Consider the following 26,135-nt stretch of genomic DNA (forward strand, 5'->3'; position numbering starts at 1 on the left):
TGTCACACTTGCTTATTGTTTCTGCTTACCATATTATCTCCATCACTAGATTCTACGTTCTAGTACCTAGGACAATGGCTAACATATAATGACTGTCCATCATGTCTAGAGCTGGGCCAGCAAACTGTGGCTCATGGACCAAATCCCATCCTCTGTTCTTTTGATAAATAAAGTTTTGTTGGGCCACAGCCATGATCATTTATTTCTGTATTTTCTATGACTGTTGTTGCACTACAGTGAGAAAGTTGAGTAGTTGAAAAAGGGACATTGTGTCCTGAAAAGCATAAAACATTTACTATCTGGTCCTTTTCAGATGAAAGTCTGTGAACCACTGGTTTAGTGAGTAAACCAAGAAAACACCATATTTTACATTTGATTATCCATGGTAATGTGTATTAGAAATGAATGAATTGTCTAAAAAGAGACCCATTTAATGCATTAATCATGATCATCATAAATTAAAAAGTGGGAATCAGCAAAGACGTTTTAAAATAACAACTCCCTGACAGCATGCCAGGAAACATACACACTGCTGGTGTGAATGTAAATTATTACATTATTCCTGGAGGAAATTTAACAATATGTTTTAAAAGCATTAAAGTCATGCATAAACTTTATTCAAGAAATTTCACTTCTAGAAATTTGCCTAAAGAAGTAATCAGAGATGTGCACCAAAATTCATGTAGCACCTTGCTCACCAAAGCATTGTTTACACTATGAAGAACTAAATACCACCTGAATAGCTAGGAAAAGAAAAATACTTGAATAAATTATATTATATCCAGAGGTTGGGAAATTAATGCGGCCACTACAAATCATGCATAGAACATTTATTAGTGTAGTGAAGTGCTCACAATATACTGTCAACTGGGTAAAACAGGTTTCAAAACTCTAAGTGTAACATAATGTCATTTTAAATTTTAACATATATGCAATATATACATAGAAACAAGTAAGAAGATTAAAAGGAAACAGGACAGCAGGCTCATAGGAGTTATCTCTATTATGTTTGGCACTTAGTTTTTTTGCTGTTCATCTTTTAAATCTGTATATTCTGTAGTATAAACTATATTATCTTGGCAATTATACATTTAAAAAAAACAAAAATGTGCCAGTTTTTCTATTTCCTATGACTTGGATGGGTTTTCATACTGTTTTAATTATAAAAAATTCAAATAAAGAATATAAAATTAAGATGCTGTGGCTGAATTGAGTCAAAGTATCAAGGCTAAGTCTTCTACAGGATTGTTGTGGATTTTTTTTTTCTTCACTATCCTACTTTATATTTCTGAACTTATTTTTTAATCAGCCACCCTTCAGAAAGTCTTTTGATTGAAATAATACCTTGCTTGGATTGCTGATTGGAGTTTTGTCTTTAAAACTTAATTTGAATGGATGTGCTATTAGATGGGATGGGGTATGACATTAAGTTTGGGGAAGCAATACCCTTCTTGCTTTAGTCTGATACAGAATGATTGGCAAAAATGGTTTTCTTCAGGGAGAGAAAATCTCTTTCCTTTCATATGCATACATATGAATTTCAAGTGCAGTAATTACAACTCTGCAACTGTATCCTCAGTCTTGGTCTACATTTATGGATGGAAAAAAAGTTGAACATATTATAATGTCACGTTATTTTAAATTGCCAGTGGATTCCATTAAATATTCAACTGCTGCACAATAACCTTTATCTAGCCGCCATCTTACTTATTCTCAAAGGTTTCAAAGATGATCTATTGCTCTTCATGAATATAACAGTTGACAAGGTACAGAGTGCTGAGTTTGATCTTAATCGGAGTTGAAAGATATTCATCAGACTTGAGCCTTGCTAAGGTTCTGCAGTAGATAACAAAATTGTGAAATGCTACATTTGAAAGAACAAAGATTGACAAGCCCATAGCTATTCCCATTTTCTTGGTTCAGAGGACATTTTGGTATTGCTCTGATGGGAACATCTCTGCAAATGAGGATATTGTAAAAGCTTTGTCTAATAAACTGTAATGCTTCCAGACCTGCAGGTCAGTTTGATGCACTGCAGTTTCTGTTGCCATATAAATGTGATGAACTGTGATGGGAGTTTAGACTCTTCACTCCTGAGTTATAAATTCATTCTTGCTAAAGACGCGGCATTAAGTAGGTCCTGCACACGCATCTACATGTATGTATTGCATGTGAGTGTGTGTCTGGGTTGTAGATGTGATCATTAAAAGGACAGTATTGAAAGGGAATGAAAGTACCCAAATACTATTCAAATCAGGTGTTATAACAAATAGGAATTTTGAAACATTACAGATCCATGATATATTGGATACACGGTGAAATCCAGACAATTTGACATGGACAAATACCTTTTTAATCTTCCTATAGAAAAAAAAGACACTTTCTGATTGACTTGTCCCTGGATAAGCATATACCTTATTATTGTTTTATTTGTATTTTTTATTTCAAATACTTTATATGGAGCCTTCAACTCAGAAAATTCTAGTAATTGGGAGCAGTTCTCTAAATTATATATTCAATCATAAATAAAATTAAATGGGATTTTCTTTGACTTTCTAAAGTTAAGGAAAGTGAGGAGGCAAAAAGGAGGTGGAGTGGGTGTGGCGATGGCGGGAGCTGAGAACTCTGACTCTTCTTTGAATGTTCTAGGAACGGTAGTATAACAGTGCCAGCCAGAATATCCCCAAAGCTTTAAAGGATAACATAATAACTCCAAATACAAATTCAACATAACCTTGACAGACGGGATGCTGGGCTAAACTCAACAAAATAAAATTTAGCAGGATATAGAATCCTATATTTTATTTTTTAAAAAAATCAAATAAATATAGACTAGAAGAGCATTGACTAGACTGCAGTTCACTGAACTATCTAGGACTTACCCTTGGCCACACTTTAACATAAACTAATTACTGTTGAGGCAGTAGCAACTTATTTCATAACAAGCAATGGCTGACAAATCACTTCCCCATATATTATCACATTTGATTTTAAAGATCTTATGAGATAAGTGTTTTAATCCCTAATTATAAAAATTCAGAATATTAAAATTAGAAAAAATTAAGAGCCTTCTCCTGAATAACATACCTAAAACTTGTGTTTAGAGAATAGGTAACTGAAATTTATTGAGCACTTAATATATATATGCATAATTTAACTTCAAAGTAATTATATATATTTGAACTTCACAATGTTTGTGTATATACAAAGTTCAAAACAATAGTGTCTTGAACTAATTGTTGCCACCAAATTGTCAGTGAAAAAAATTGAGGTTCATATACTTGCTTAAAATAAAAGTAATAAGAAGTTAAATGGGCAGAGTGGTGGCTATGAGAAGTATCAGGTTCTAATCCCATGAATCTGTGAATATTACCTTATTTGGGAAAAAAAAGTCTTTGCAGATGTGACTAGTTAGGGATTTTGAGATGAAGATTTAATCCTAGTTGATCAGGGTGGGCCCCAAGGCTATCACAATTGTCCACATGAGAGAAAGCCTTCAAGTACTTGGAAAACACACACAGAGAAGAGAAGGTGATGTGAAGACATAACAATGAGAGACACAGTCACAGCCAAGGAACACCAGTAGCCCCAGAAGATGAAGTAAATAAGGGATGGATTGTCTCTCAGAGCCCCAGGTCACACTGCAGCCTACTATTACCTTGATCTCAAACTTCTGACCTCCAAAACCATAACATGTGACCTGCTATTACCTTGATCTCAAACTTCTGACCTCCAAAACTGTACAGTCTCCCCATTGTAAGGAACACAACAGCAGAGCTGGATGACCATCTGTCAGCGATGCCATCTGTAAGATTTCAGCAGCTCTATATTTTAAGGTCTCCTATAACTCCATGGAAATATTAAACTTCTGCTGTTTGATGCCAACCAGTTTATGATAATTATTTACAGCAACTTAAGGAGAATAATACAGTGGGGAAGGCCAAGTTTAAAACCCAGGTTTTCTATAAAATTTATGTGTTTTTTTTTTATTCTGGAGTTGCCAAAGAAGGAAGATTGTGGGAAAGAGGAGTTGGGCGACACGGCCAGACTTGGATCCAAGTAGGATATCTAGGGAAGAAATATGGAGAAGTAAGAGTGATTTACACTGCCTTCCAGTGAACCAATCCCCCCAAATTGCATCTGCAAGGAGAAATAAGACCCATAAAGATGTGCTTCAAAGTCAAAGAGTAAGCACAAATTGTGGGTTTGATAAACACATAAAAATTTAAAACCAAAGTAGGAAAGCAAATTATCAAAAACTAAGAGAAAAGCAGGCGGAAACTCACAGTCAAGGGTCAACTCACATACTTATGGTTTAAAGAAATCTACAGAGAAATGATAAATGATAGTAAATACACAAGCCAAGGTACTGTAAGGTGCCAAGAATGTTGGGTCCATACACAGGAACAAAAGCATCACCTGTAAGAGTACCACAATAGAAGAATAAAGAACTAGTTCAGTATTAGAGGTCCCAGTCTTGCCATGCCTACTCAGAGCAACGTCCCACACAAAAGCTAACACAGGAAAAAGTGATAAACATAAAGAAAGAGGCCTACCCCAAGACACATGATTAAACTTGTTCTGTTGGTTTCATACAGATTAGTAGGAGGGAAGTCACCAGAAATCCACTGTGACCAATGAAAGGAAGACATTTTCAACAACCACAACTTTTCAACAATGAAATAGGCTCCCATGTGTTAAGAGTCATCTCCACATTGTAAGAAACAGGACAGCAGAGCTGGATGCCATCTGTTAGAGATGCTATGTGTAAGATTACAGCATCTCTATATTTTAAGGTCTCCTATAACTCCATGGAAATATTATTCGAAAAAAATTACATAAATTATAACAAATAATTCATTAAAAATGTCTGAAGGAAAACAGATTTGAATGATGTTTAACAGTTCTCTAAAGAGAATCAAGATATAATTTAAGTCTTAATGTTTAGTTTACCTTAAAACACAATAGTGGTTAATGAAAGGTGGAATGTACATGTAGTTGATACATTTTAATAAAATTTAACATGTAGGCAGAAGTTAAATAGCTATTCAACTACACTAATGGTGTCTACATTTTGCAGATCGTTAGAAGTCATCATTGTAGAGCTGGGATGTAGCTCAGTGGCAAAGCATTTGCCTTCCATTGGCAAAGCCCTGGGTTTGATCCCCAGTTCAAAAAAAAAAGAAAGAAAGAAAAAGAAAGAGAGAGAGAGAGAGAGATGCAGAAGTCATCATTGTATAACTCTTCTTGACTAGCAACACACAGTGAAGAGGTAGAAACAGATAGAGTTTTAAAAACAGAGGTCTAAATTATAGGCCAAGGCACTACTCCCTAACTTTGGCTCTTAAATTAAATGCCTTAGCATTTAATCCTACTGAGTTACTGATAGCTTCAATGTTAAATTGGGATAATAATAATAGGCATCCTAACTCACAAATGATTATAAGAATCTTGTGATTAAGTCCTTTGTAAGTTGATTATATCAGAACTTCAAAGCCTCATTATCCTTTGTTATCCTTATAAACCTTTTAATGGCCTTAGCTGAGACTGACCTAGCAGCAGGCCCTGCACAGGGATTTGGGTACAAGTGGTTTATTAAATGAAAATCTCAAGAAGCTCTATTAGGAGAGTGGGGGGGGGGAGTGAGATGGAGAGAGAAGGAAATCAGGGTGAATATTACCAGACAAGTTACTGCTGCAGGTAACTGAGATGCTGTCTTGCTAAGGATTGCCAGGAGGCTGCCTTGAACCCATCCAAGAGGTAGGAAAGCTGAGTTCCCATAGTCCTTGGTCAAGTCTACTCTCAGGGCACTAGCTCCCCCTGGCTTCTAACCTGCCCCCACATAGGTGGACCATGTTCATGGAGTCAGAGAACCCATAGGCAAAATGTCACAGGTGCTTACTACAGAAGTCATTAGGTGTTTTAACTCCCATATGAGAAGCACAGGGAGATCCATGCAAGGTACCAACAGCATTCACTCCATACCCCTATCTTCATTTGTAGAAATTTAAAGTTCAAAGAAGAAATTTTAAGACTTGGTTATAAATACATAATTGCAAATAAAATATATACATCCCAACTTAGCTGCTCAATTACAAGTACTGTCAAATTTCACCTTACCAATTCATCAGAAGATTGCACATATGAATTGGCAGTATTTTGGTAGTTTTTAGACCAAAAAAGAATCAGGTTGAGAAATGTCAAGATATGGAAAGCATAAAAGACAATTAAATGGCCCAGTTATCCCACTCCTCAGTTTATACCCAAAGAACTTAAAATCAGCATACTACAGTGATGCAGCTACATCAATATTTATAGCAACTCAATTCATAATAACTAAACTATGGAACCAACATAGGTGCCTTTCAAAAGATGAATGGATAAAAAAAACTGGTATATGTACAGAATGGAATATTACTCAGCTTAAAGAAGAATTAAATTATGGTATTTGCAGGTAAATGGATAAAGCTGGAGAATACCATGCTGAGTGAAAAAAGTCAATCCCAAAGAACCAAAAATCAAATATTTTCTCTGATATGGGGAAGCTAATTCTCAATTAAAGAGTGGGGGCTAGGGATGAATAGAGGTACTTTGGATTAGACAGAGGGGAGTGAAGGGAGGGAAGGGAGTATGGAGACAGAAAGGATAGTAGAATGAATTGGACATTATTATCCTATGTGCGTATATGATTACACGACCACTGTGATTCTACACCATGTACAACCAGAAGAATGAGAAATTATACTCCATTTTCGTATGATGTGTCAAAATGCATTCTCCTATCATGTATAACTTAATTAAAACAAATAAATAAATATAGACAATTAAAATCAAAACTGAATGGCAAAGAATGATGCAAAATTTTTCAAAATGGAAAGAGGGTGTCAGCGCTCAGATTATAAATGTTCATCGACAGAAATTCCCTATGTTTGCCTTCCTCCTCCCCCATCCCAATTCATATCTTGGTAAAGGACTTTGCAAATCCCTAGAGGAGATTTCATCCATTTCTGGTGAAATCCAGGCACTTCTTACATCACATCATTCTACAGAACATTGCTTTCTCTCTTTCCAGGGACCAGGTCTGACCTGTGGGAAACAGCATGCTAATCCTTACTTCTTTCAGCTCTTAAGTACCATCTATTAGAGCGCTGGCCTGTCAGTCAGCCTTCTCAGCGGTGCAAAAGAGTGAGATTCGGTTCAGCAATCTAAGGTGAGGTGTGAGACCTGGGAGCCCCTTGGTTCTGAACATTTTACGCCATTAACTTCCAGTGTGGCCTCTGAGCAAGTCATTTAACCTCCTTGGCTCAGTTAACCATATGGAAAATGAACATGATAATATCTCACAAGGGTATTGTGAGATTACTCAATGTTTATAAAGTGCTTGGGAAATGAAAGGCCCTGGATGTGCCTAGCAATGTCATTAATCTTGTGGCTGGTTGAGTTCAGGCAGCTGGAATGTTACAAAACTCTTGACTTCCTGGATGATTTTAGTGCAATACCTCACAAATCACAAGGCTTAAAACTATGAAAATTTAGGTGATGAATTTCACGCCATAGTGGAGGAGTCTGATTTTTTTTTCTGAGCTCACTTTTGAACCACCTTTTCGAAGACTCCATTACTTCCTTCTCAAGAGCAAAAAGTTATTCAGACGCTCCATTCTTTGATGTCAGGAGCTGTACCTCTTCCTCAAGTACCACAGGTCTTTCCTTTCTTCATCTTCCCTGTTGCCTAATTTGTTTACCAATTCATTCAACAAGCAATTGTTGGGCCCTAGCTGTATTCCAGATGTGCTGCTAAGTGTTAGCAAAATAAGAGGAAGACACATTTCCACTTTGGAGGAGCTCCCAGTCTAGACAGACAGACAAGAAAACAAACGATTACCATGGAATATGAACTCCAAAGAGCTAAGGAGACCCAGATAAATTTGTTTTAAACTATGTGTCAGGCAGTTAATGAACCTAAGCTCATCTTCAGGAGTGATTGAAGCTTCTCAACACCTCTTCCTTAAACTGGTGGGATTACACTATCCATCCTGCTTCCGTTATTACCACTGTTTCTTTCCTTCTTTTTCTTTCCTTTTCCCTTTACTTTCTTAAATGTAGATGTTACCTAAGGTTCTTTAAACACTTCTCTTCTCTTTCTACCTTTCTTTCCTTGATACATCTATTCCCTGATGTCAGGGTTATTAGAAGTGTTCAACTATAACTCTGACCTCTCTCCTAAGTTTCTGATCTATCTGGAGATTCAGGAAATCATTATAGGAACCACCAAATTCACAATATTCTAATAGTATTTCCTTCCTCTGCTGGATCTCTCAAATCCTCGTTAATAGTTTTGTGATTTCCCTTCTAACCAGGCTTTAAACCTGAACACCATACAAAACTCTTCTTGCTTATCCTTGCATCAAAATGACTGCTATGGTCTTTTGAGACTACAAATTTTCTCAGGGACTATATTTTACTGCTAGCTATACTTCATTTATATAAATGAAGTATGTATATATTACCTTTATTTATATATTACCTTGTTCTAAAAAATATTTTAAATATAATGGCTGGACTCACTAATGTTAAGGAAAAAAATCAACAACAACAACAAAAAAGCGCTGTTCTGTTGGCTTTAATAATATAAATATTTACTCCCTATTTCAATATAACCATGAAACAGTTTTTTGAGTCCCTGGGACTATGCTGTTTGTTCAGTATTAAAATACCTAAATGTATAAGACGGAGTCCATGCCCACAAAGAAGACACAGGCAAATCCAGGAGACAAACCTGTAAATGGTGCATTGTAAGCAAATGCATTGCAACACCAGTGAATAAGTAGGACATTAAAAATTCAAGCAAGGCCTAGAGGATGGAGGCATGTTCCAAGGGAGCATGAATGTGAGAGAAGACTGGGCACTGGAAAAGTCAGGTAAAGTTGTCCCAGAAAGCTAATATTTCATGCATTTGCATTTGCAAAGCCAAGGGGCTTGAAGTACAGTGGCATTCCATGGCCAGTTCTGTACTGCTGCTGCGTGAAATACATATAGGTGTGGAATGGGATGAGGGGAGAGAAGTCACGGAGAGCTACATTGCAAATAGCCTTTTATATCTTGCTAAGGAGTTTGAAATTTCTTCTATAGATGATAGGGAGCTGGCACAGGATTTTAAGCAAGGCTAAGGATTGACTTTCTTAAATTGGATTTTCTTATAAGGGGCTAAATTCCCACTTTAAAAAAAAAATACTAGCACTGGCTAGAAAAAAGAGGTCAAGGCCAAGACCTAGAGGAAAAGTACTATTTTTTTCTGAGGAATGAATATACTTACATTTATGTTAAAATTGCAGGTGGAGGGCCCATTTCCTGTTAACCTCATCTTCTACAAAACCAACAGCAGCCACGAGACTGGACGCTTATATGTATCAGAGAGTTTTCTACACATTTTTTGATTACCTCATTTAATCTGTGCAGCAATCATAATGAAGTTCACCAATCAGAGGGAGAAACTGAGGCACAGAGAGGGAAAGCAGCTCATTCAAGTTTCCCCAGCTGATGAGAAGGACAGCCGGGGGCACCAAGAAGCCTGTGCATCATAGTCTCTGTCTATGCTTCAAAAACTGAGCCTGTGTTTGTTTTCTTCTTCTTAATGTGAGAACAATTATGTTTACTATGTACTGTAGAGATGGTTGTGCAGCGCTGTGTTTATAAAGAAGGATTCTGAGGCAGATGCCACTGAACCCCGCAAGAGCATTCTGGATGGGAAGGGCTCCCTGTTCCTCAGCAGAGGCCTCATGCTGTGGAAGGGAGCATGATTGTTATTCAAAACGAAAATATTCTTACCAGCACTGGAAACTACATTTACAAGTTAAGCACACGTTTTCTAAAAGTAGAGAAAATTCTAGGAGGGGAGCAGCATCTCTTGCAGCCTGGAGGGAGGAGGCATCTAATTGCCTATTCATGAGGGAGCTGGTCTCTCAGGGCCTGTAACATTTCCAAACAGGCTATGCAGAGAAAAGCAGTGACAATAAAAACAGCAGGTCCCTGAATTCAAAATCTTGATGTAAACATATACAACACAAATCTCAAAGCTCACTCTTCACCATCTTGGTGCAATCTCTCTGATGTTAGCACTTTGGATCTTGTGAGAGTATGTGGATGGGCACATGTACACTTATATGCCTAAGACTCACATATGTACAGACTGAGTTATTAATGAAATGAAGAAAGATTCCAAAAACCACATCTGACAATCTGCTGCATTTCTTTGGAGTCACGAATCACATTCTGTGTGTGTGTACTCTCTCTCACATACACACACACACATACACACAGAGGCATAAAATCTGTATCTATGGCTCTCTCTATTCTGGGGTGTGAAGGTCTAAGGTAAATTTTATCTTTTTTTCTCGTACCTTCCCTTGCACTGTCCCCATCTTTGCACCTCTGGAAAAGCTCTGAGTCCTTCTGTGTTATCTTTGTGCCTTTTTGAAAGAAAGACTATGTAATAAATTAATTGAAACAGACCTGCAGAAAATGGCCATGACAGAATTTCTGCCTCTTTCTCAAATTTTTAATGTTGGCTACCTACCATTACTGGAGCAAGAATTCTAGTGGGACTGAAGTGTGGGACATAGACACTGGTTTCATCTTGTTGTGCCTGGATATGGTGAAAGCCACCACCTTTCTTCACTAAGACCTTCCTAACCCATTGATTCCAGTCCAGACCCATGATGATGAGCACCAAAGCAAGAGGTGCCCTGTTCCAAGTGGCAAATGCACTGAATGTGGCTTTTACAGGGCAAAGATGCTGTGGAGAGCAGGCTCTGTCCTGCTCAGAATTACTCCATGATGTATAGAACCGCAGTTTTCAGGCTGTGCTTAACCCTGAGTCACTCCTTTTCGAAAAGTAGTAGTTTGCCATGAGGTACTCTGTTTTGAGGACACTAAGTGCCAGGTAGACTGAATCCACATCTTGTTTATAGATGCAAACTACTATCATCTGCCCAGCACAACCATTAAGGCACAAATAGATTTTTTTAAAAATTATGTACTAACTTATCAAACTAAATACTAAATCAAGGAGTACCTGGACATGTGGACATCCCAACTCATATCAGGAACACCAGACATGGGAGATTATGGACCTCACCAGACAGAAACCCCTCACCTAAAACCCATAAAAGCTGAAACATCCCCAAGACTAGACGTGAAGGCACCCTGACCCATCACCTAGTCACTTGTGGCCTTGCCCAGGAAAATCACCACAGCAACAAATGACCAATTTCCTGTCCCACTGGGCTTCAGCCCAGCACCGTTTGTCCTGCTCTTGACACCAGGCACAGCCCACTCTAAGCTGACACCTTGAGCTGACACTCCAAGCTGACAGGCTGAAACTGAATCAGCCATCCTTCCAGACCCTTTGCTTTGACAATTCTGTGGAATATGTGTGTTAAAATCCTTATCTGTCCACCTACAGTGACTCTTCAATTCTGAATTCCTCCCTCTCTGCCGATGCTCTTGGTATAGCATCTGCAACTATGTAGTCATCTTTACACTTCATTAGTCTTTCTGTGACTTACCTATATCATCATGTGAAGTGTTACTTGAGTGTTATAGATTTAGAAATTAAGATTGGAATAAAAGAATTTGTGTTTGCCCAACTTAGGACAATCAGGTGTGACCCATGCATATTCAACTGCCATTGCCGAAAGTGGTGTAGCCTGCAAATTTATTGTTATTCAACAAATTCTGACATTGTGGAAAGAAACAACTGTGTTTGGTCTATGTCAATGGCATAACTCATACCCAGCAGATGCACACTGGGACTGTCAATTTGTGATGCTAGGTGAGTTTATAGGACCTTATGGTGGGCCTGTAAGTGGGGTTTGGGGAAGAGCTCAAACTGTTAATAGGAAAACTCTTCCAATTTAAAAAAAAATTGTATCGCATAGATTTGGAGGTGATACATGAGTCAGGAAGGAGGAGTCCTGGGGCAAAGGAAGGCACCTTAGGTACAAATATCAGAGCTCGAGGGTATGCCATGCTTCAAAGATCAGGAATGATACCACTAAGGGTCATGGAGCTCCTTAGCAATTTGCTAAAAGAAAAAGTATTCACTGCCTGAGTATTTTAAGAAAACAAAAGTTATTACATTAATCTAAACAATGAAGAGAAGTCCAGAGATAGTGGGGAAAGGGAAACCTACAACAATCAATACAGTAGATGGGGGGCATCAGAAGGAAAGCACCCTTTGCAGCCTAGACAGTCAGCTTTCTAGGGTGTTCTAAACTGATGCCGAAAAATGTTAGAGTGAACACCAGTAAGCATGATCCGGTGCCAAGAGGATGTAAGTGGCATGAGAAAGAGAAGTTAGTTGATGGCAAGTAAGCAGCCTAAGGAGACCTGACCGAAAGCAAAGGTGACCAGTAACTCATCACATCTGCTCTCAAACTCATTTATGGTCTCCACTGTGAACCCAGAGGTATTAACCACCACTGATAAACCAGATATCACTGTAGACTCTTCACAAACCCTGGCATGAATACTCTAAGGTTGTCCATGCTTGAACTTGGTGGAGTAAATTCCAGTTGAACTAGTGATTACCCTTTTTGGCAATGGGGCTCAAAACCTTCAGGGAACAGGAGGACAGAATGTGTGGTGCCCACCCTGTAACCTGCTTCCCTCTCAATGTGTTTGTTCATAGACATCACTGCAAGCAGAAAGGCACAAATCCATTTTTTACCTCAGCATTAAAATGCCTTTCGTAATCCCCTAGGGACACTCAACTGCAATGGTGAACAGATTTGTCACCACCAAGAATCAATTCCTGGTCATTTACTGGGGACTGGGAAATATGTAGCTCAGATAAATTAAATCCAGAGTTAATCTGAAAGCTTTTATAAGCCAGCAGTTACAAATACGTGCTGACAAAATCCTGTACCAGGGCTATTTTGATAAAGGTGAATTTCCTCCTTTCCCTCCTTATTTCATTTCCTCCAAGAAGATTTACTAATGAACTGAGCAAAAACTTGGTAAGGGTAGAAGATGAAGCAAGCCTCTGAAAATTCAAGGGCTGGCTCTCACTGGAAATAAAACTATGTTACGACTTCCCTCCAGAACTTGAAAGTTAATTATGGTCATTTTTAAGGTGGGCCAATTAGTTCAGAACAGAGTTAATCAATGGGAATGTACTGAGCCCTGAAGCTGCCATGTAATTCAGAAATGGGCCAACTGGTACTCTGGGGTCCTCCTTCCCAGTCCCTGAGCCTATCCCATGCATCTGGAAAATGATTTTCCAGTGTTCAGTTAGGGCGCATCTTAGTGAAATGACTGCTGTGCAGCAAAGTGCGTTTTGGGTTCCCCCCCTCAGCTCTTCCTAAGTTCTTGCTCTCTGCTGGATACCAACAAGTCTTTTTAATTTTTGGCACTGGGAATTGAACTCTGGGGCACTCAACTACTGAGCCCCATCCCCGGCCCTATTTTGTATTTAATTTAGAGACAGCGTCTCACTGAGTTACTTAGCACCTTGCTATTGCTGAGGCTGGCTTTGAACTTGCAATCCTCCTGCCTCAGCCTCCTCACTGCTGGGATTATAGGCGTGCACCACCATGCCAGCTCAACAAGTCTTTCTAAGGTTTTCCTCTTATCTAATTAGAATTGAAGATGTACTCCCTCCCGGGAAGGAGAAAATGTAAGACCAAAATGAGACCAAAAAGCTACCAGGACCACAACAGACAAGGATAGAGCAGCAAAGTGACAATAGAGCTGGGTTTTCTGAGAAGAAGCCCTCAATTCCACCTGCCCGCAATGTTGGCTTGGCCTCAGCAGATCGGATGCAAGGGGGAGAACTCAGCAAGAGCAGGTTTGTTCTAAGGAGCTCACCCACCACTCCCCCTCCACATCATGCTCCAAGGGTTGTTTTGGAGGGGAGGTTGGTGGGATGTGGGCAGGCCCCACACCCTCACCCATTCAGCAGGGTGGGAAGGGTGCTCCCCTATGCCCCAGAGAGATTTCTATGAGATCATTCCTAATAGTTGGTCTCCAAGCACATCCTTATTAAATTCAATGTTAAAAACATTTCAAATGGATCAAGGACACGTTCAATTGACAATGCTTTCTGTAACAGCTTTGTGCCCCAGGGTGTCAGACCACATTTCCTGCTTATTCTAACACCAAACCCCAGGTGTGGCCACCACTACTTCCACCGAATTCCAATTATTTCATTTTGAAAGATGCCACCCATGGGCAGGTACATAGGGAACCTAACTTTGAAGTTAGGACTTCTGTAAACCATGCTGGTTTAAAATCCCAGGGAATTCCTTTTTGCAGCAAAACTCCTGGGGTGTTTTTACACAAGGAAATGAAAAACTAAAATTACTGTATAAGGTATTCAGCTGATTTCCCTGAGGGTTTGGTTGGGGAAAAAAGGTACTACTGTGAAATTTTCATCTATCAGAGGCTTGTAAGATTCATCTGTTTCAACCCTAAGCCCACATAAGCTATTCAAAAACCTCAGATTTGGGGTCTTCTTTCTTGCTATTTATTATTTGAGAATAATATGTTTTATTAATTTTTCTATTTTTAACCTCTTTGTCTCAAATATTTGTTCATAACCATTTTTGCTTTGATATGAGTTTCACTTTAATTTTTACAGATAGGTCGTGCCTGTAGTACAAAACTCAGAAAGTACAAGATGATGTATTGGGGAATGTGAGTCTCTTTACATCTCTGTCCTCTAATCACCCCAGTCTCAGAGGCAACCACTACCTACATACTCTATGTTACTCTTATATATTTCAAGGATTTACAGATATGTGTGGATTTCTTTCAAATGATAATATATTAAACAAGATGTTCCAAACCTTGTCTTTTTCATGTAGCAAGATAGTTTAGTGAGTACTCCAAATTAATATGTTGGTTTTAATTGCTTCAGAACACTTAAGTGTATGCATATACCAAATTTTATTCAAGTAGTTCTTTATCAATAAAACTTTAGGTTTTTATAATCTTGTGTTAATACAAACTTATTGCAATGAGTCGTTTTTAAAAATACAGCTATATCTGTAGATGTGCATATCTGAATATTTAGAAGTACAACTGTTGGGTCAAAGGATGTATTTGTTTCTTAATTTGAACAAATATTGCCACTTGTCTTTCACAAAGACTCTAACAACATGAACAATAGACAAGGGTGCCCATTCTCCACCCCCAACAATTCAGTACATTATCAGTTTTATAAAGCATTTTTTGTTTTTGTTCCAGGAATTGAACCTAGGGGTACTTAACCACTGAATGACATCCCCAATCCTCTTTTTATATTTTATTAGAGGTATGGTCTCACTGAGTTGCTTAGGGCCTCACTAAGTTGCTGAGGCTGGCTTTGAACTCACAATCCTCCTGCTTCAGCCTCCTGAATTGCTGGAATTACCGGCGTGCGCCACTGTACCTGGCTTGTAAAGTATTTTTCCCAGTGTGATAGAAAATGTGTCATTGAAACTTTAGTTGGGCTTTTTCTTGCTTAAGTGAGATTGAGCTCCTTTTCATATGTTGAGATATTTGTTTTCCCTTTTTTGGGAACTGTTTCCTTATCTGTTGCCTGATGTCTAGTGGATTTAGGATCTTTCTCTTACTGATTTATCAGCTCTTTACATATTAGGAAAATAAAGCTTGTAGAGATAGGTTTTTCAAATGTTCCCCCAGGTGATCATCTGCCTTTTTACTTCTATAAACCAACTTTTGTTGGGTTTTGCCTTATATAAATGTTTGTTATTTTTTTCAATAGGATTTTTAAATTTTCTTAAGTGCTTTTAAAATCATTATTAAATAATTTTCAAATACCATATATGTGATATCTATCCTCTTAGACCAAGACTATTAAAATTTTATATCAGACCTTTGCCATATAGCACATTATCTTATCCTTAGCAGATTTAAGTGTCAAAATTTAGTATGTCAAAATTTCTCTAGACCAGGAGTCTGAACATGGCTTAGCAAGGTCCTCTACAAAAGGTTTCAGAGCACTGCAATTAAAATATTGGCCAGGGCTGGAGTGTCGTTTCAGGAACTGCACTGGTTGAGAGTCTACCTCCAAGCTCTCACAGGTGTTTAGAGAAGTCATTTCCTTGAGACTATAGAATTCACATCAGCAATATCTTCAAAGCCAGCAATGGAAAGTGATACAAAAGTCTTTTATAATGTAACATGATCATGAGAGTCAAAGTGCATCCATCACCTTTGCCATTTTCTATTGGCAAAAGCAAGTCCTTCCACAGTGAAGGGGAGGGGACGCTATGAGGCCATAGAGGCTATGAATACCAGAAGGCAGGGATCATTATTGGATCACCTTAGGCAGAGATGAAACAGTTTGAGAATTCCCTCAGGAATTCAGAGTCTGATAGAAAGAAAAAATAATAATTTAAATATGAGACATGATATCGAAACATCCACCAAAAATGGTGCAAAAATTGGACTTAGTGGTGCATACTATAATCCCAGCAGCTTGGGAGGCTGAGGCAGGTGGATAATGAGTTCAAAGCCAGCCTCAGCAACTTAGCAAAGCCCTAAGCAACTCATGAGAACCTGTCTCTTAGTAAAAGTTTTTATAATAATAATGTTTTAATAACAGTTTTTTAAAAGGGCTGGACATATGGCTCAGTGGTAAAGCATCCCTGGGTTCAATCCCTGATACCAATAAAATAAAATAAAATACTATGAGAGTTTAGCAAAGGAAGAGGGAGCCTGAGAAATCTTGAAGAAGGCAGCATTGGATTAGAGCTTTGTAATGGTGGCTGTGGTTATTGCTACGCTGAGTGCTAATTGTGTGTCAGGCAAGGTACTGGGAAAACGGAAGTCCTCGAATTTTTCCAGACAGAACAGCTCCATTCATATCTATTTTACACATTTCACTTTCATTTGACATTTTTATTTCATCAAAGGGTTGTTGTAGCTAAAAAAAAAAAATGTGAGCCATGGGTTGGAATTGGGAAGAGTCTTTGGGAAGGGCAATACAATGTCAGCTAAGTTCAAACTGAGTTCAAAATCTACCAAAACTGAGGCCAAGTACACAAGACCACAGGTCCATGTAGTGACAATCGCATCACATCACAGGGAGACTGTGACTGGACAGCCAGGAAACCTGACCCTCATCTGATTCTGGGCTAGACTTGGTCACGCGGGAAACAGGGTATCCAAAAGTCAGTGGAACGAGGAGTGGGAGAGGATGAGTGCAAAGCCCTGATCTCAGTGCAGGGGGTAGAGATCACAGACTGACCCCAGAGTCTGGTATTGAGCCGAGAGGTGACAATGGGTGGAGGGGCTGGGAGAGGGGTAAGGGACATTACCTGTGCAGATTGGAGACTGCAGTGGCAGAAGAGCAAGTAAAGAATAGTGAGCTGGACTTCCCTGGATGGCTCTCCTGAAAGCTCTCTGCTCACTCTGTCTAATATGATTGATCATCAATTGCTTTGAAATCACCATTCCTTTTGGTTCAGGAAGCTCTGATAATAGCCATTTACTATTCGAAATCCCTATGGGTGATTCCCTGCCGTGTGTGTGTGTGTGTGTGTGTGTGTGTGTGTGTGTGTGTGTGGTGTGGTATGCCCTCCCATTACAGGGGACTGAACCCAGGTCCTTATGGTTGCTAGGCAAGTCCTGGGTGACCTGTCTTTTAACATCTGTTGTTTTTTTTTTTTTAATTGTTTCTCTTACTTTCTATCATTTCAAGCAGGAGTTTTCTAACTGTTCTCCTGTGCAGAGCCCCAGGGCACCTCAGGAATTGGGGACAGTGTGAGAAGAGGGCACAGGTTCTATACCCCTCAACTAGAGCAGTTTTGTTTTCACCACTTTCATCTGCTTAACATGCCATATAAGATGTGTTGACTCAAGAAAAGTTTTCTCAGTTGTTGTTGTTGTTTTTTAAAGACGATTTTTAAGGTGTCTGTTAGTTTCCTTATCTTTACCAAGAAAAATCAGTTTAATTTCTTTCCAGCTACATTTTGTTTTTGACCACAGATGGTATTACCCAGTTTGACTTCCCTCTTTTTCATTAGATTGAACTCAAAATGATTTTAGCTGCTGCCAAAAAAAAAAAAAAAAATCAAATCTTTGTTCAAGGATAAAGATCAGTCATTAATGTGAAGATTCAACAGAATGTGCTATAGTTAATCTTTGAAGAAAATTCCAGCAAAGGACATGTACAAATGTTTTGAGCAGGTGCATTTTTTAGATAAAAGTACAACTCTTCAAGATGAATACTTTAAAAAATATAGAGCTCAATAGTGGGGAAGATCTTTATTTTCAGTGTGCACATTTATAATTTTTATTGTTTGGAAGAAATTCCAGAGTTCTGTAATATAAGCCCTAACTTTGAATTAAAAATTCTGACACTGGCATATGGGATCAGCTCAACCCAACTTTGTTACCCTGTGAATTAGTCAGCTTTCCATTACCATATCAAAATACCTGAGGCAATTAACTTATAAAGAGAAAAGGTTTATTTTGGCTCATGGTTCTCTAGGTTCTAGTCTAAGATGGAGTGTCTCCATTATTGTGAGCCTTTGAAGAAGGTGGCACATCATGGCATAGAACACATGGTAGAGCCAACTGCAGAAGAAAGAATGGGTGGGAGTTCCATAATCCCTTTCAGGGACACACCCACAATAACATAAAAACCTCTCTTAAGACTCTACCTCCTAAAGATTCACAGCACCTCCCAGTACTGCTACCTTGGGGACCCAGCCTTAAAGGCAGGAACTTTTGAAGGTCCTATCTATATTTAAGCCATAGTATCCTGGAAGAAATACCTTCCGAAAGGGTCCATTTATACATCCTGTGAAGGAGTCGCTTGTGCTTTTCAGTTACAACTTACTCTATTTGATAAAGAAAATATATGCAACCAATTTCTTCTGACAGGTGCCTCAAACTTCTCCAAGTCCATGACTGCAATCAAACCTAAACAAGTCCTGTGATGTTCCTACTGTGGGACTTTAACCAGAGAATAAAAATGTAATGAATAAAAATTTTAAATCACAGACTCAGACACCAAAAAAATAAATAGCAATATTACTTTATTTTTTATAAAATTCAACTTAATTTCTATTTCAACCCTCCAATTTCAAACACTCAATCTCAATCAATTTAAGGCTTTTCCATCATGGCTCCCCCACTCCTAGTTCTTTTCCATTTCCTGTATGTCACTTAGTTCCAATGGACATTGCAGGGTCAAGACAGTTCTTAATTATTATCACTCATCACAGCTCTAGGGAGACTTTATACCCTATCAGAATTCCACATAGCTGTGGCATACATGATATCAGCTTTTACCTTAACCCATGAGAAAAAAGAATAGAACTAAGGTAAATAGAAAAAAAGAATATTCAGAAAACCTGGAACCATGGTTTGATTTATAATTTTTTATCTAGGATTGTATGAAAGCAACACTCATAAAACTGTACTTCTAATTTTGAACTTTGATCTTTTCCCAGGCTAGTGATAAGCAGTATGATACTCTCTCATGATGCCAGCTGCAGTTCCTGGTCAACTCCATGACCACAAGGAACCAATCCTCTACAGGGTAAATACATTTTTTACCTGCAATATTTTCATCTTGCAATAGATTTATTGTGATATAATCCTATAATAAGTCAAGAAGCATCTGTAATAAATAGTGAAGAAGTACATAAAATAGAAAAAAGACAGAAAAAATTTTTAAATGTGGTATGTATACTCAATGGTATATTACTCAGCTTTAAAAAGAATGAAATTATGCCATTTTCCAGTAAATGAATGGAGTTGGAGAATATCATGCTAAGGAAAATAAGCCAATCCCAAAAAAGCAAAGGCCAAATGTTTTCTCTAATATGCAGATGCTAATATGCTGAGGGCCCTTGCCAAGTAGGAATGACGCATCAAAATTTCCTTGCCAGCGTACCCCATGTTGCTTAGAGGAAGGACTCATGGAAATGGACTTGCCTTGGACATTCGCTGTGACATTGCATGTATGTTTGAGAAAGGTGACCCTGCTCAAGGACCAGGGTGGATCCGGATTTAGGGAGGATCCTACTGGATTAGGGCGGATCCAGGTTTAGGGTGTATCCTGCAGGTTTTAGGGAGTATCCCGCTCCTTGGGTTTAGGGCGTTCCCGGTTTAGGACAATCTGGGTTTAGGGTGGTTCCAGGTTTAAGGTTATTCCTGCTGGGAATAGGGCATATCCTGCTGCCTGAGTTCTGCGGAATTCAGAAAGTATTTGGGATTCAAAGCAGAACTTGGATTTCCCCAGAACATGTTTGTAGAGGGCTGGTGTGAGTTTGGGAATAAAGAATTGCTATTTGAATCTACAAAGTGTGAGTGGCTCTTCATCTTGTGCCCAGCCAGACTGCGGCACTAATACACAATAAGGCGGGGTTGGGGGGGGCACTAGAGAAGAATAGTGTTACCTTAGATTAGGTAGAGGGAAATGAATGGAGAGGAGGGGAAGGAATGTAGGAATAGGAAAGGTAGTAGAATGGAACAGAAATTATTACTTTATGTATATATATGACTGCATGACCAATATGATCCTACAATATGTACAATCCAAAAACTGATATATGATATATCAAAGTGCATAAATGCTTTCTACTTTTATGTATAACTAATTATTAAAAATTTTAAAGTAGAGAACAGGCCCAGAAGCCCACGGGCATGGTAGACACATCACCCCAATTGGAGGAGGGGCAGAGCCAATGCCCGTGCCTGCAAGGTAGGCAGACCTGTGATCTACCAGGAAAACAGGCCCAGCGGCTGGCCGGCGTGGTAGACACATCACTCCAAGTGGAGGAAGGGCCCAGCTGCCACCCGCAAGGTAGGCAGACTGTGTGTCCCGGAGAAGGGGCCCTGCGGCCCGCCGGCCTAGTTGAAAGATCACCCCAATTGGAGGAGGGGCACAGCCACCGCCCGCGCCTGCAAGGTAGGCAGACCTGCAACTTGGAGAACAGGCCTAGCAGTCCACCAGCGTGGTAGACAGATCACCCCAATTGGAGGAGGGGCCCAGCCGTTGCCCACAAGGTAGGCAGACTACTCGACCTGGAGAAGGGGCCCAGCGGCCTGCCGGCGTGATGGACAGATCACCCAAATTGGAGGAGGAAAACAGCCACCGCCTGCCCCTGCAAGGGAGATTTTGCAACTATACAAGAGCAATATAAATATATAGGGGGAAAATTCAATAACACAACAGTTTCACCAAGCAGAAAGAAACACGAGTAGTATGAAAAGACAAGGAAAGAAAGGACCACAAGCAATGCAGGTCAACTCAACTTTAGAATAGGTAATAGCTGCAGCAGATGGAATGTCAGATAAAGAATCCAGGATTTACATGCTTCAGATGATCTGGAGTCTCAAGGAAGACATTAGACAGCAAAATCAGACAATGAAAGATCACTTCGACAATGAATTACATAAACAAATACAAGAAGCAAAAGATCAACTATACAGGGAGATAGAGGTTATAAAAAACAAACAAACAGACATCCTAGAAATGCAGGAAGCAAAAAAACCAAACTAAAAACTCAAATGAGAATACTACCAGCAAAGTAGAACACTTAGAAGATAGAACATCAGACAATGAAGACAAAGTATTTCAACTTGAAAAGAACATAGACAGCTCAGCAAGGCTCTTAAGAAACCATGAGCAGAACATCCAAGAAATATGGGATAACATAAAGAGACCAAACTTAAGAGTCATTGGGATACAGGAAGGTATAGAGGTCCAAACCAAAGGATTGAGCAACTGTTCAAAGAAATAATAGGAGAAAACATCCCAGACTTGAAGAATGAAACAGAATCCCAAATCCTAGAAGCCTACAGGATGCCGAATGTGCAAAATCATAAGAGATCCACACCTAGACACATTATAATGGAGATGCCCAACATACAGAATAAGGAGAGAATTTTAAAAGCTTCAAGAGAAAGGAAGCAGATTACATTTAGGGGTAAACCAATCAGGATAATAGCTGATCTTTCAACACAGACTCTGAAAGCTAGAAGATTCTGGAACAACATATTTCAAACGCTGAAAGAAAATGGGTTAAAACCAAGAATTGTGTATCCAGCGAAATTAAGCTTCAGGATGGAAGATGAAATTAAAACCTTCCACAATCAACAAAAGCTAAAAGAATTTGCAGCTAGAAAATCAACTCTTCAAAACATCCTCAGCAAAACATTACAAGAAGAGAAAATGGAAAATAACAATGAAAACCAACAGTGGGAGGTAGTACAGTAAAGGGAAAAAATAATCAAAGAGGAAAAACAAACCAGGTTAAGTAACATAAATAAACAAATATGGCTGGAAGAACAATCCATATCTCAATAATAACCCTAAATGTTAATGGCTTAAACTCACCAATTAAGAGTCACAGGCTAGTAGAATGGATCAAAAGAAAAGATCCAACAATATGCTGCCTACAGAAGACGCATTTGATAGGAAAAAGCATTCATAGACTGAAGGTGATAGGTTGGGAAAAATCATATCACTCATATGGACTTCGGAAACAAGCAGGAGTGTCCATACTCATATCAAATAAAATAGATTTCAAGCCAAAGTTAATCAAAAGGGATAAAGAGGGACACTACATACTGCTCAAGGGAACTATACACCAACAAGATATAACAATCATAAATACATATGCTCCAAACAATGGTGCAGCTATGTTCATCAAACAAACTCTTCTCAAGTTCAAGAGTCTAATAGACCACCATACAATAATTATGGGAGACTTCAACACACCTCTCTCACCACTGGACAGATCTTCCAAACAAAAGTTGAATAAAGAAACTATAGAACTCAATAATACAATAAATAACCTAGACTTAATTGACATATATAGAATATACCACCCAACATCAAGCAGTTACACTTTTTTCTCAGCAGCACATGGATCCTTCTCAAAAATAGATCATATATTATGTCACAGGGCAACTCTTAGACATTATAAAGGAGTAGAGATAATACCATGCATCTTATCTGATCATAATGGAATGAAACTGGAAATCAATGATAAAAGAAGGAAGGAAAAATCCTACATCACATGGAAAATGAACAATATGTTACTGAATGATCAATGGGTTACAGAAGACATAAAGGAGGAAATCAAAAAATTCTTAGAGATAAATGAAAACACAGACACAACATATTGGAATCTATGGGACACAATGAAAGCAGTTCTAAGAGTAAAATTCATTGCCTGGAGTTCATTCCTTAAAAAAAGGAAAAACCAACAAATAAATGATCTCATACTTCCTCTCAAAATCCTAGAAAAAGAAGAGCAAAACAACAGCAAAAGAAGTAGAAGGCAAGAAATAATTAAAAACAGCCGAAATTAATGAAATTGAAACAAAAGAAATAATTGAAAAAAATTGACAAAACTAAAAGTTGGTTCTTTGAAAAAATAAATAAGATCAACAGACCCTTAGCCATGCTAACGAAGAGAAGAAGACAGAGAACTCAAATTACTAGCATAAGGGATGAAAAAGGCAATATCACAACAGACACTTCATAAATACAGAAGATAATTAGAAATTACTTTGAATCCTTATACTCCAATAAAATAGAAAATAGTGAAGGCATCAATAAATTTCTTAAGTCATATGATCTACCCAGATTGAGTCAGGAGGATATAGACAACCTAAACAGACCAATATCAATTGAGGAAATAGAAGAAGCCATCAAAAGACTACCAGCTAAGAAAAGCCCAGGACCGGATGTGTATACAGCAGAGTTTTGCAAAACCTTTAAAGAGGAACTAATACCAATACTTTTCTAGCTATTCCAGGAAATAGAATGAATTTTCTACAAGGCCAACATCACCCTGATTCCTAAACCAGACAAAGACAATTCAAAGAAAGAAAACTACAGACCAATATCTCTAATGAATCTAGATGCAAAAATCCTCAATAAAATCCTGGCAAATCGGATACAAAAACACATCAAAAAAATTGTGCACTATGATCAAGTAGGATTCATCCCTGGGATGCAAGGCTGGTTCAATATACCGAAATCAATAAATTTTATTCACCACATCAATAGACTTAAAGATAAGAACCATATGATCATCTCGATAGATGCAGAAAGAGCATTCAACAAAGTACAGCATCCCTTTATGTTCAAAACATTAGAAAAACGAGGGATAACAGGAACTTACCTCGACATTGTAAAAGCTATCTATGCTAAGCCTCAGGCTAGCATCATTCTGAACGGAGAAAAATTGAAAACATTCCCTCTAAAATCTGGAACAAGACAGGGATGCCCTCTCTCACCACTTCTGTTCAACATAGTTCTCGAAACACTGGCCAGAGCAATTAGACAGATGAAAGAAATTAAAGGCATAAAAATAGGAAAAGAAGAACTTAAATTATCACTATTTGCAGATGACATGATTCTATACCTAGCAGACCCAAAAGGGTCTACAAAGAAACTATTAGAGCTAATAAATGAATTCAGCAAAGTGGCAGGATGTAAAATCAACACGCATAAATCAAAGGCATTTCTGTATATCAGCGACAAATCCTCTGAAATGGAAATGAGGACAACCACTCCATTCACAATATCCTCAAAAAAAAAAAAAATAAAATACTTGGGAATCAACCTAACAAAAGAGATGAAAGACTTATACAATGAAAACTACAGAATCTTAAAGAGAGAAATAGAAGAAGATCTTAGAAGATGGAAAAATATACCCTGTTTATGGAAAGGCAGAACTAACATCATCAAAATGGTGATATTACCAAAAGTTCTCTATAGGTTTAATGCAATGCCAATCAAAACCCCAACAGCATTTCTTGTAGAAATAGATAAAGCAATCATGAAATTCATATGGAAAAATAAAAGACCCAGAATAGCAAAAACAACTCTAAGCAGGAAGTGTGAATCAGGCGGTATAGCGATACCAGACTTCAAACTATACTACAGAGCAATAGTAACAAAAACAGCATGGTGCTGGTACCAAAACAGGCGGGTGGACCAATGGTACAGAATAGAGGACACAGAAACCAATGCACAATATTACAACTATCTTATATTTGATAAAGGGGCTAAAAGCATGCAATGGAGGAAGGATAGCATCTTCAACAAATGGTGCTAGGAAAACTGGAAATCCATATGCAACAAAATGAAACTGAATCCCTTTCTCTCGCCATGCACAAAAGTTAACTCAAAATGGATCAAGGAGCTTGATATCAAATCAGAGACTCTGCATCTGATGGAAGAAAAAGTTGGCTATGATCTACATACTGTGGGGTCGGGCTCCAAATTCCTCAATAGGACACCCATAGCACAAGAGTTAATAACTAGAATCAACAAATGGGACTTACTCAAACTAAAAAGTTTTTTCTCAGCAAAAGAAACAATAAGAGAGGTAAATAGGGAGCCTACATCCTGGGAACAAATCTTTACTCCTCACACTTCAGATAGAGCCCTAATATCCAGAGTATACAAAGAACTCAAATAATTAAACAATAAGAAAACAAATAACCCAATCAACAAATGGGCCAAGGACCTGAACAGACATTTCTCAGAGGAGGACATACAATCAATCAACAAGTACATGAAAAAATGCTCACCATCTCTAGCAGTCAGAGAAATGCAAATCAAAACCACCCTAAGATACCATCTCACTCCAGTAAGATTGGCAGCCATTATGAAGTCAAACAACAACAAGTGCTGGCAAGGATGTGGGGAAAAGGGTACACTTGTACTTTGCTGGTGGGACTGCAAATTGGTGCGGCCAATTTGGAAAGCAGTATGGAGATTTCTTGGAAAGCTGGGAATGGAACCACCATTTGACCCAGCTATTCCCCTTCTTGGTCTATTCCCTAAAGACCTAAAAAGAGCATACTACAGGGACACTGCTACATCGATGTTCATAGCAGCACAATTCACAATAGCAAGACTGTGGAACCAACCTAGATGCCCTTCAATAGATGAATGGATAAAAAAATGTGGCATTTATACACAATGGATTATTACTCTGCATTTAAAAATGACAAAATCATGGAATTTGCAGGGAAATGGATGGCATTAGAGCAGATTATGCTAAGTGAAGCTAGCCAATCCCTAAAAAACAAATGCCAAATGTCTTCTTTGATATAAGGAGAGTAACTAAGAACAGAGCAGGGAGGAA

This window comes from Urocitellus parryii, chromosome 8 (assembly GCF_045843805.1).
Source record: "Urocitellus parryii isolate mUroPar1 chromosome 8, mUroPar1.hap1, whole genome shotgun sequence".
NCBI lineage: Eukaryota > Metazoa > Chordata > Mammalia > Rodentia > Sciuridae > Urocitellus > Urocitellus parryii.